The 12,904-nt window shown below is 45.5% G+C and overlaps 1 protein-coding gene across 5 annotated transcripts in view; it reads right to left on the bottom strand.

The window, feature by feature from the left end:
* The window catches only part of CD247 (CD247 molecule), a 385,722-nt gene that overhangs the window by 111,257 nt on the left and 261,561 nt on the right, over positions 1–12,904 (bottom strand). The gene's annotated exons all lie outside the window — the stretch shown is intronic.

Raw genomic sequence — 12,904 nt, 5'->3', positions numbered from 1 at the left:
GCAGACATCAGGGTCAAGTGCTAGAAGGGGCTGTAGGGATACAGAAACAGACCCCAAGTGCAAGGGTTGCCAGGGGGGCAGTGCAAGTGTGCAACTGGCGAAGAGGGGACATGGATCCGAGATCAGAGGGTAGCCAGGTAACCAATCGTAACCTGTCCATATGCTTTGTGTGTGGTGACGTGCATTTCATGTGCAATCCAGAGGCAGGTGATGCTGTTCAATGCATTTTGGATATAATCATAATAATGATAAGAGGCTGGCGGGGCATCGGAAGCCTGGCCCTGCCGCCTCTCATTAATGAGCTAATAGTGTAAATATGCTGAGTGACAGGAGAGACATCCTCTCCTCTCATGTCAGTCAGCATGTTCACCTCCTGAAGGGGGGGGGTCATCCGGTCCTCCTTGGCAGGGCGTGGCACATGTGGAGGGGGCAAGCAGGTAAGGGAAGTGTTTGTTATACAATGCGTAAGTAGGTATGCATGCTGGTGTGTTTGTTTGTATGGATGCGTTCATGCAATTAGTTGTTTGACTGATCTGTGAATGCGTGTCTGAAAGTGTTTGATGTGTGTCGGCCCCTGCCCCTAAAACGCTCAGGCATGGATTGGCATAAAAGACGTTTTTGCACCATTGACATGGGCAGCCATTGAATGCCTAGGTAGTCACCCCCTTACTAGGAATTGCCCCACACCAGGGATTTTACATACAATGTCCAGCATACCCATCAATTGTCAGAGGTCACTATTAAATGCCCAGGCATTCACCAATTACTAGGGATTTCTGTGAACTGCCTGGGTATTCACCCCATTGCCAACCATCGCCATGAAATCCACAGGTACTTGTCCCATTGCCAAGGATTTCCATCTGCTGGCCATGCATTAGCTCCATTGCCAATGCACGGGAACATGTCCTCTTGTCAAGGATTGCCATGAAATGACCAGGTACTTGCTCCATGGAGTCCCGATCCCCAAGACCCCTGTGGTCAGCTCCTCTAAACCTTTAGTGGGTGGAAGGGAAATTAATTCCCATTTCATGTACCTGCATTAAAGGGGTGTGGCCTTGGAAGATGTGCAGCTTTGCTCCCCCAGAGCTGCTCACCTCCCGGATCCCATTGACAGTGCGATGGTGGGGGTAGGCAGGACTGCAGAGTGCAGCCAAGCTCTAGCAAGGCTTCCCTGCCCCCTCATGCCAGGCTGCTGCTGACAGTGGGGAGACAGGTGGTGCAGGGAAACTGAGAGTAAGCAGTCTGAGGTGGGGCCTGTGGCAATGCACCCTGCCTTATTCTGGGAACATCTAGTGGGATGATCGATGGTGCAAGCATCCTCCCCGAACTAGTGGGTGATGGCCAGGGGCATTATGGGGAGGACCCCCGGGTCTTTTTATTTATTTATTGGGTATTTACAATGAGCCTATACACAATGTGTTTCAAGGCCTCACCTAGCTCACATCACTTGGCAGGAGACCAGTACATGCCAGATAAAGATACAGCTGGCCCTTTGACAGCCGTCTTGACAAAGGAGTCGCAACCTTTCGACAGGCAAGCACTCAACCATCACTAGGCAGGCTCAGTGAGAAACAGGGGCCAACCGTCCTTGAAGGGACTGTAACAACTATGAAGCCATTATGTTGCCCTAGTGTCTCTTACCATTGCCCACTGAAGATGGCCATCACCATTTGGCAAGTTGAAGACCACTTACCATGCCACTTCCCACAGACCAGCTGCAAGACCATAACTTTTCTGACCATTCCTGCAACATAATAAGGGATCCTCCCCTCCTCCAGAGTTCCTACCTTTTATTGATCTCAACCCCTCACATGAACCACAGACATCAGAGTGGATTCTTTAGGATCTCAATGGGGACCAATTTTTATTTGAAACCATGAACAAACTCATGAACGTAAATAACTATCCCTTAATAAATTCCCTTTCGTTCCTTTCTACCCTCTTAAGGATTTGCCCTGCCAGCCCACCCTCACTAAACAGCGTCATGAAGGGACCCTTAGGGGGAAATGTTGGGACAGACCCCTTCTAACCATCTAGTACCACCCAACCAGGAACAGTGCCAGAAGATGGCCCCAGTCGGTGGGCCCTTCGCCCTGGCAGGCTGTTGCCACTTCTACCTAGCATATCACGCCAGGGTACTTGATTTTATGACTCCCTAACACTAACCTACTCTGCAACCGTTATCTAAACATATAACGGTCTAAATCTATAAATATACCTATATACCTATATATACATAACTAAATACTTAGCCAACTATATACATATGACTAATGTAACCTCTGTTTCAAGCAAGGGTGTACACCTCTCACCCCGAACCAGGGACAGTCCCCATGGGAATCACCACCCCCAGTCCCGCTGGATAGGGAAGGGTGCTGCACCTCCTAATACAATTGCTGATTATAGTAGATGGGCTACACCCTGAGTTCTTAGATCACTAACAGACACAGACACCAGAGTGAATTTTATAGGGATTCCAACGGGGAACCCTCTTTATTTGATCAAAAAAACGTATATCTTTTGTAGAGGAGCAGTTGCATGCCTCTGCAGGAAATCCCACCCCGCTACTTCCTGTATGTTGGAAGCCTGAGATTGTGCCATGCTTGACACCAGCAGTTGTGACCATACCACGGTGAATATTCGAAAGAAGGTACCCTCAGAGAAATATTACCCTCTTACCAAAGTTTTTTCACTGAATTTCATAGGTTTTTATTAGTGCACCCTTTATTTGCTACACGTTCCTTATATTATACTCACCCCCAATGTAGCAGCTGTAGAGTCTGCGGACAGTGCGATAGTCCGCAGACAGAAGGTAGCATTTACAAAGCCCAGAAGCACAGGGGAGAACTGAAAATGTTCTACCCATCACCAAAGAAACACATATACATAAAACAACATTACTCATATTTACTGCACCCAAATATACCATTTTGCACAAATCACTTCAAAATGTACAAATTATTTTTCGATTTATCACACAATATAATGGAATGCACCAAACACAAACCATAACTGTACACCTCATATTATCACTTCAATACAACTCTTCATACAGACTCACATACACAAGGCACTTATTCTAAAACAATCTCTCAACAAATAGTAAGTACACTGTATTTATTTTTCTATTATTACCATTCATTATGTAAACATTTCTTATAAGCAAATATCACTATTTTTTAAGTTTGAGAAAAATGGTAAACACACTTGTGTGTTTGGAAGAAAACTTTCCAAAAGAAGAAATGAGTGATGATAACATATCTAATAGTAAACAATACACCTTTTAATATATACAAATAATATCATTTCTATAGACCTCAGTGAAATAATAATTTATTCTTGTCTTATAGTATGATATGATATGATATGGCATTTGTAACGCGCCTATACACAAGTGTTTCAAGGCGTGACAAGGCAGGGGGGAAACAAGGGGAGACAGACAACGATCCTACTAGGCCAGGTGTCATTCAGATTGCGCAAGTGCAAGGGTAGAGGTGACTGGGAAAAGTGCAAGGGGAAGGGGAGAGGGGAAAGTGCGGTACATGGTTAGTAGAATACAAGATAAATAATAGGGCCAGCTGGTGGCAAGTGCAAGGAAAGTGCAGTACATGGTTAGTAGAACACAAGATAAATAATAGGGCCAGCTGGTGGCAAGTGCAGGGTAAGTGCCGTTCCCCCTACGACACCCCATCCTTTTCATAAATCCATTTATTGTACATACTTTCCATGAAGAAACAGACCCCCAACTTAATTATAAAGGATCCCAAGAATCACAAAGACAATCTCTATCCCCAACTGGACATAATGAAATCATGATCTTGTCTGCAAAATTGGATGAACTTAGTAATGACTTTAAGGAACTTTTAAATTATATTAAAAATCATGTTATTAGAAATGTTGATTATCACTGTCCTTCTTGAACCCGTCCCCCTTCCCCCCAGCAATCATCCTCATCAAATTCCCAAACTATAAATGAAAGAGGCTTTGATGAAACTTCACTCCCTCCCTCCCCTGATCATCATTGTATAGAAATTCCAAATCCTCCATTTATGTTCCCCCTACGACACCCCATCCCTTTCATAAATCCATTTATTTTGTATACCATAAATATGTTGCATGTGGTTCTGTCAACATTTTCTTTTTTTAAAACCCCAATTAGTCCGTGGACAATACGACTGTTCGGGGTGTCCGGTTTATGAAATAGCGTGTCTGCAGACAGCGTGTCAGCGTGCCATTCCCGGACATGTCTGTTTTCGCATGACGCACGTTTAATTAGTCCGTGGACAGCATACTCATTTACGGACATCCCTGCGCATGTGCCCTGCATCTTACGCCCGATGGGTGTCAGCGAACTGCTGTCAGAGCAGCGGATCATGTGACTGTATGTGAATGGTGTCTTTGCTCTGCGGACAGTTCGAAACTTCATTTTCGGCCAATCTATGGTGTTTCAAGTTCAAAGTTCCAGAGCTTCTAGACCCAATCTTAGTTGATCTGGCAACTTTTTACAACTTTCCAAGGCCTATTTTTGACTCGTTAGTCAGTTGCGCGGTCCCCGGACGGTTCCTCTGAAGGGGACGCACCCATTACTTCAGGTCATTCTCATTCTGGCTATCCAGGAGAGAGCAGCTGACAGCAGCTGCTTTGCAGAACAGCTATATTTGCAGAAATGGCATCTGTTATGGCCATCCCTCCTCCCCAGCCACCACCACTACCACCACCATCTGGAGGGCCTGGAAAGAGGAACAGGCGCGAGGATGCATAAGATGAGAAAGGGGAAGATGAAGATAAGGTAGAGAAAGTGCCCACCTCCAGCGCCCACGTGAGTCCTGGGTGTGGCAGGTTTTTACCACCGTTGGGGGTGAACCAAAGGCTCAGACAGCCAAGGTCAGATGCACTGAGTGCAGGGACGTACTCAGTTCTCGGAAAACCTGGGCTGCATTTAATTGCTTGAGAGAAGGCTGAATGAATGGAAATGAGCTCTTGTTTCTTTTGCTTGCCATGCGTTTTCCACAGTCTGGGAAGCAGAACATTTTGGAGTGGAAAGTGGTGTACCAGCACCACACCCAGCCCCCCAGGCTCCTGGCAAAGAGCATACTGGAATTTGAGAGCACCTGGTGCCCACGCAACTCTCTGGGGTTTGGAGCTGGGTGGGCACTATTGCGAGAGGCAGCACAACATGTCCCGCCTTTCACCCTCTTCTAAATTGTGTTGATTTGGAAGCTGTGCCAAGGTTCCTGGGCAGTGCAGCAGCAGAGTGCACGTTACCGTACCCAACTCAGGGAGTCTACAAGGTTGTCGCGTGGCCCATGGGGACGAGGCCGCATTTAAATGCAGCACAGTGCAGAACACAAGACAGCCAACACATGCAAAAAACACAGCACAATGCTCGATCCTTCTCACACATTTGAATACAATGCCCATATGTTCGACCTTCGATACACAGCAGCCACTAGGGTACACGTTAAGGATTATCGCATTCATTCATGCACAGTACACCCATTCACATATGACACAGAACTTAATTTCCAGACAGACCTAGACACGGAAACATAAACTTGGTCACGCCTTCCTGCATCACTTGAAAGATGTGAGGACTTTTCTTTTAATACTTGGGGTATGAGACTTGGCCCATAATGTGACAAATCATTCCAAAACGGCAGTTTATAGAAGTATGTGCTTACACGGCTCTCAACTGGGCCAACGGGAGAACTAGGGCTGAGAAGATGGGCGAATATTGTAAAATGTATGGCCTTCTCTTGGAATAACGTGGGTCAGATCATCAACCATACAAAGTCCTGCTCCGGCTTTCCACTTGACAAATCCCCTTTCTGGTCATCTGCTAAATGTTAAAAAGCAGATATCAGCACTGAACGCTTGGTGAAGGGACAGTTTCTTTTGTCGAGATTCGAATAATCCATTTGAATTTTATTTGCAAACAAACCTGCCAAGGTTGTCCTTGGGCAAACACGACAAAATGAAATGCGCAGCCCATTTCTCTCAGTGAGTCTTGTTGACATTTGCATCCAGAGCAATGCCCGTCCGTGATGCGCCAAAACCTGTCGTGAGAAATCTGAGGGTGTTCTCACATTTAGCCCCCGTAACACCCCCTCTACGGTAACCAAGGGAAGGAAAAGTTGCCAGATCCAGACCCTGGGCCTGAGTCTGCGAGGGAGAACTATTTGGATAGAGGGTCCTTGAAGAGAGGGAGTAGGATATCCGAGGGTGAGGCATGGTATCCCCCCTTTCTTGACAATGATCTACCCAACCCCACCTCAGCCTTCATAGGATGTATTAAGACACATAATCTTCTTTCCCCCCCCATGTATCACTCAACTACTGTGGCAAAGAAGAGGAAATCATGAGGAGTACAGATTTCCTATGAGAAACACCACTATGGTACTGTGACAAAGAAGGTGCATATAGAAGCACAACAACATCTTCATAGGCCATGTCCCACTAATGAGGTCAGGCAGAGTCAGGCACTTAACAACAATTATATGCACCTGCACTCTACTGAACATCACTTCAGGACTGAACAGGAGAGAAGGGGACCTAAGGGTCAGTCATGTCCTATCAATTGGCCTAACGAGAATCAGGCAAGGGAGGCCAAGGACCCACACCTGAGATTGATCCAGGCTGGCCGCAGAGACTCCAGAATAAGCAAAGGGTGTTGGTAAAGCATTGGTGTGGCGACCAGGCAGGAGATTGATCCAGGTTGGCCACAGAGACCCCAGTATAAGGAAATGAGCACTCTATTAAGAATAAGGCACTTAGGTGCGCGATCTGTAATGGGTGGACCGTGCAGTCTGACAACTGCGCCACCACCACAAGAGGCCAATGGAAAGCAAGGAGCTACATGATCTAATAAAGGAAAAGCTAAAAGGACTTGTCAGAATGGGGAAGGGAACTGTGATGTGAAGCCAAGTGAGTTGAACTTTTTGTGTTACTGGAAATACAATTAAACCAATAGAGGTAGCCACAAGGGTCTAAGCCTGGGTGAGGGAAGCTTAAGAGACCCATTGAATAAGTATGAACTAGAGGGCTTCTGGGTTCATGGAAAGGAGAATAAGCCTGGAGCACTAACCAGGAAAAGGTACAGTGAACATCATTTAACAAGTTAACTTGTTGCCAAGTGAACTTTCTGCCAGGTGCCTTAACCTTGGGGAAGGGAGCTGTAGAAAGGCTCTATTGTCACATTAACTTTACTTTGAACGCCTTTGAGTTGACCAAATCCCATTTATCCTATTATTCTGTAGAAGTGAGGACAAGCATAGGTTTTGACACAGACAGTATTTTGTTTTGGACTGACAGACTTAGGCTTCCCTTAGTTTTCTTTCCGTTATGGAGCCTACCCATCTTAGAGTTAGGGCAAGTTAGGCGTTACACCATCCTGACCATTAAGAATAAAGGTTTTCAAACTGTGTTTCACTTGTCTGTGTCATCTCTTGATACCCTGCCTGTCTCACACTGCCCTGCTATTGGCCACTTGTGTCTTTCTGGGTGCCCTGCCTGTCCTTGCGCTTCAGTGGAATGAGCCGTGGGATGTAACCCCATCCCGTAGTCGCACCTTAATCAAATCTTGGCTTTTCAGCAAATAGGGCTCTACATGTTGGGATCTGAAGGTGTGAGAAACAGGTTCACACATTTATCAGTGGTTGGACTTGAAAATGAATCCACAACGGAGATGTGGCTGGGACAGGACAGGACATTATTTGCAATGTAGTAAGGCAAAACCGTGCAGTGCACTTCGTTACTAAATGGTACTGCTCACAAGTCACAGGAAAGCCATAGCAAAAACCTCCAGTGCTTGCCCAAGATTACAGGGTTATGATGAGAGCAGCATGTACTCTGTGTTGATTGCTGTCCTCCCCATGGACTATGTATGCATAAGGTGGGGGGAGGCCTCTGCATGGGTCAGTGGATGGCTGCAAAGAAGGGACTGTGGTAAGGCCAGTGTAAGTGCTTTTCTCTCTCTGACACACATATTAACCCGAGTTCATTACAGTGTTCTGGGATGGGAAGAATCTTTCTGTGTTTACACTGGAAAAACAGTTATATGCAATTTTTGGAAAGGGGCAAATGGGAAAACACTGATAAACATAGATTCTGGACATTTTTGAAAACACCAGAAAAACACCCCGGAAGTAAAAGAAAATAAACCCCTAGAACAGGAAACCCTAAATAAGCTATATACCAACTATTTTACCTTGATACAGGAACACCTAGGCTATGATAACATCAAAATGTACAGTATTTTTCACATAATGATAGGCCTAATAAAAACATTACGGTTGACTCTGCGTCTGGGGCATCCAGTCTGCCTGACCTATATTGACAAATAGTAATCTGCAGCTGCAGCTTTGTGTATATAGCACATAAAAAAAAAAATTGCAGGGTGATTTCACTAGTTAAAGAGGGCTCTAAGAATCTGCTTTATTTTGATTTTGACACTGCCTTTGTGTCAGGAAACCATCTGTACCCATGCGCTTGTCACGCCGCACTGGCGTCCATAGATTGCCCTCATTGCCCCCGGATGGTTCCTCCCATGGTTTGATGGTTCCTCCCAACTGAGACGTAACAGCAAGATTCATGTAAGCTCCCGGGCCCGCTATGGCAGGGTTCCCATGCTTAGCGTTTACAGCACGTCTTTTCGTGCGCGTTGGGGGTTACCATGGAAACATTGGTACCCTGCGCATGTGTTACAAGGCACGCCGCGACGGCAGAGCCGCAGCCTGCGGGTCAGGTGACTTCCTCCACTTAAGCACTGTGGTAGCACTGCACCGGTCCTTCTGAATTTGTTCTATCACTAGCTCCTTATTGTATCCACTGCCTTATTACTACGTCACTTGTTTCTGAACCTTTGCCTGAATACCGAATCCTGTCTTGCTTTATCCCTGGTCTTGTATTTGATCTTCTGGTTTATCGATTCGGAACTGCTTACCGGACTGTCTTGCCTCACGTCCTGTACTACGCCGCATGCAACACACCGACTCGGACTTGCTTTCTGGATTCCTTGCCTCCTGTTTTGTACCACACCGCCCGCAAGACGCCGACTTGGACTTGTCCCTGGATTGCCCGCTCATATCAATCACGATTTGGATTCCCAGCTCCATTGATAAGTGCCCGGACTAGAGACTTACTTCAAGAGCACTTGCCTGGACTACGTAGGCGTCCTTGTGCTGTCGGGTTAGGTGGATTATTGTGCTTGGATTAGAGACTTTCCTTGTACATTTTTCATGGACCTTCCCAAGACTTCAGGATTCCTCCTCCTTCTACCCTTGGACAGCGCCTGTCGGTAAGAACCCCCGAAGCCCTCTATTGTTTTCTCATATCACTTTTAGTTTATCATATTAACCTGCACTGACTGCTACACTGGAATACTCCACCTCCTGGTTGCCACAAGGGACACCCCTGCTTGTCCACCACCACAGTACACAGGTCAGCTCTCAGAGTATTCCCATTGTGTTTTGCTTGTAGTTTTTTACAACTTGGTTTTTGATTCTGTGTCTTTAGTCTTACAGCTAGTGGTGTCCCGTGTGCGTCCAACACCTCCTCCGGTTCATAGATCCCTCCGTTGATTTTCTTACTCACACCACAGGGGTACATTGGCAGGAGGAATTTGTCTCCTACACGACCAGTTCAACTGCCTGCTCTGACACTTGTACCCCCAACAGAGTGTGAGCTGTTCTGACACTTTGCAATCATTGATGAGCCGTCACTGCGCCAGTGGTCGCGAGGGAGTCACCAGGGCTCGCAGCTGTGATTCCTGGTAACCCCCAAATTATGTCCATCGGATATGGTAGAGCTCCAATCGGAAGGGGTGAAATCCACTGTGCGAGGGGCAATGAGCATGTGGTGTGGCATTGAGGCAGATGAGAAGAGGAATCGATTGGTGGTGAAGAGGGAAGAAGTCGGGATACTAGGAAAGGGAGGAGATAAGGCCTTCTTGATCCCTTCTACGGAGACTGGGCCAGGCTAGCCATGTTGTAAAGTGGGGGAGAAACTTCAGTGTTTCTGCAGCTTGTGGCAGAAGCACTGCGACATCCACAGTAAGTGAAAGGAGAATTGGAGGTGGTCATATTCCACCTTCAACCAGAGACAGACCACAAGAACTTCAAGGAGAGAAACCTAGAGTGACGGAGGCATACCTTAACCCTTAAGGATTTAAGAAGGAAATGTTTTTCTTTTGTGTTTGAACATAGACTGCACGACTGCAGAGGTGTACTGGGAGGGAGTGGAAAAGAGAGCGTGCGAGCGATAAAAATCAAAGAGAGAGAGAGAGAGAGAGAGATGAGAGAGAGAGAGAGAGAGAGAGAGAGAGAGAGAGAGACTTCTCCCTGCAGTGAGGGATTGTAAACGGAAGGGCAGGAAGGACCCATCCTAATTCTTCCAAAAAGGACATTGTGACTGTGGGACTATTATTAATTTTCTAAGAAGATATTTGAAGGGCTTTTGGGAAAGGCAGGTGGGGTCAGCCTAAGACAAACTTAATGGAGGGGAATTTAGGTTGGTGTTATGCTAAAAGGGAACTGAATTAAATTTAAATAAAGAGCCTCATTATCATACACCAGGCTTGCTCTTGTTTGTTGATCTCTATCAATGATATGACAGGCCTATCGGGGAATTAAGGCATAGGTTAGAGTAGCTCTGTGCATCTGTGACTTGTCCGCCATGGGAGATCCTTACTCCTCCCAGTGTGAGCCTCCTCCTGCTGTCATGTGACCAGTGCTGTCAGGAGGCCGGCACAGAGACATGAGCGGGGAAGCAGCAGATGGATATCTTCCAGCCCGCTACTGACGATTACTCCAAAGTCATAAATATATAACATATATCTCATTATGATATTGTAGTGCTTTTTCCTTTATAAACAATGTAAAGTCCTCTCAGATCTAGCCTCTTATATACAGAAATGCACACTAAATCAGAGATTCTGGCAGCTGTTCCAGTCAGTGTGCAAAAATACTGTCTGCTCTACATTGTAAGGGCATGTCTGTGGCCTTCAGGTGCTTGCTTAAATAACAGTAAGCAGTGACAGATGGTGATTTTTTTTAATATGTCCCCCCAAATATGCCCTAGCAGCCAGGCATAGCGAGAGAGCACAGACCATTCAAGGTGGGGTTGCGGGGGGGGGCGGTGTTCTCTACCCATGATTTATTTTAAATAATTGGTTAAAATAGTGCATTTTACAGTAACCTTTTTGAGAAATTGGGTAAAAAGCTTTTTGTTGCTGACAGCCCACATATATTTACATGCTGGCTTCCCCTATATATGCCAGTATTCCCATATAAGAACATACTCATGGTTGGTTTGTACATAATTCCAGGAATGACACCATAAGAAAACCTGTCCATGCTTGTTCTGCCATTATATGTGTGAAATAGGCATGATATCGAGAGATGACACAGACAACAGAATTCAAGTTTCAAGAGCTTTATTAAAATGTCAGGATGGTACAAGGCATAACTTGCCCTATAACTAAGGTAAGGATTTCTCCTGTCTAAAGAAAACTAAGGAAAGTGTGTGTCTAAAAGTCCAAATCAAAGTTCTGTCTGTGTCCAAAACCTATGCTTGCTTTCACATCTAGAAATAAACAAAGTTTGGGATTATTCTTAACCAAAATAGTGTTCAAAAGTAAAGTCTTAGCTGCTCTCAACTTAAGTTCTTCTTGGGCTTTCTATTTCAGGCTCAACATAGTTCCAGTAGCTGTGTGCTTCACTAATGTCCAACCATGCCTTGAGGTTCCCTTCCCCAAGTTCAATATGGTATAGTTCACACACAAAAAAGATCTTGAGGTTTGCCTTCCCCACGATAAAGCTTCTCAGTTCCTTCGAGTCCCAGGGTTCCCTTCCCCAAAACTTCAATGTATTGTTTATCATACAGTCAAAACAACAGCTTCACTTGATCTGCCTGCTGGCTGGCCTTATAAAGTAGTTCACAGTTTTCAGTGGTTTACTTACAATGTTCTTTGTTGGTCATCATTTAGGGTTCCCCTGGTCTAGGCGCAGTTATCAGACCACACAGTGCACCCATTACAGCTCACGCAACCAGGAACCCTATGCTTCTGCTTGGCTTGCTTCAGGATGATTGTGATCATTATAATAGATGGCTCCTTGGCCTAGGCACAGTTGTTAGACCACACGGCCCACCCATTACAGATCACCGAACCATAAGTCTCTTCTTGGATTTGTTTAGCCCCTTATAGGTTCTTCTGCTTTGGGCTTCATGGTTGTCCACACTTGTTTTTCCTTTTGGTGAATACAACTCTTTTCTGCACCAGTCTTTACTTGGCCACAATATCACAAATCTTCCTCACATTTGTAATTCGTATGCTTACGTTTTTGTTCAATTTGCCACTTGTTGTTATTCGAATACTTAGGTATTTGTTCAATTTGACACTTCTTGTAAGTCTGTTAAAAAAGCTGTTGCATCACAGTTGTAGTTCGAATACGTAGGTATTTGTTCCATTTACCATTTGCTACAATTCCAATAATTAGTTGCTCACTTGTTGTCAAAGGATTTGATATTGACCACTTGTCAATTTAATTTCCAAGTGTTCCTTTGATACTCCATATCATTTGTTCTTAATCAGATAGGAGTTCTCATTTAGTTTGGTATTCAATATGATGGGCTTTCATTAAAAAAGTCATTTTCATTTAGTTAGGCATTCAATAGCATTCGCACCCACTTGTGCTTTATGGAACGTTGCCTGTCTGCGGTCCCACAGGAGCGCCCCCAGTCTTCTGTGTCTCCTGACCCTCACCGGCACTTCGAGTCTCCCATTATGCGGTCCCAACTGCTCCCGCTCACCTCTCCAGTAGACGGGCAGCAGACTGCATTGATTCCGCTTTCCCGCCGGACACATCCTTGCATACGCCGACTTCGTGATTCTTCACAATGAACGTGG

The sequence above is a fragment of the Ambystoma mexicanum genome, chromosome 7p (assembly GCF_040938575.1).
Source record: "Ambystoma mexicanum isolate Mex_15411 chromosome 7p, UKY_AmexF1_1, whole genome shotgun sequence".
In the NCBI taxonomy this organism is placed as follows: domain Eukaryota; kingdom Metazoa; phylum Chordata; class Amphibia; order Caudata; family Ambystomatidae; genus Ambystoma; species Ambystoma mexicanum.
Note: the sequence above shows the minus strand (reverse complement) of the source record. Positions and strands in the feature narration are given on the sequence as shown.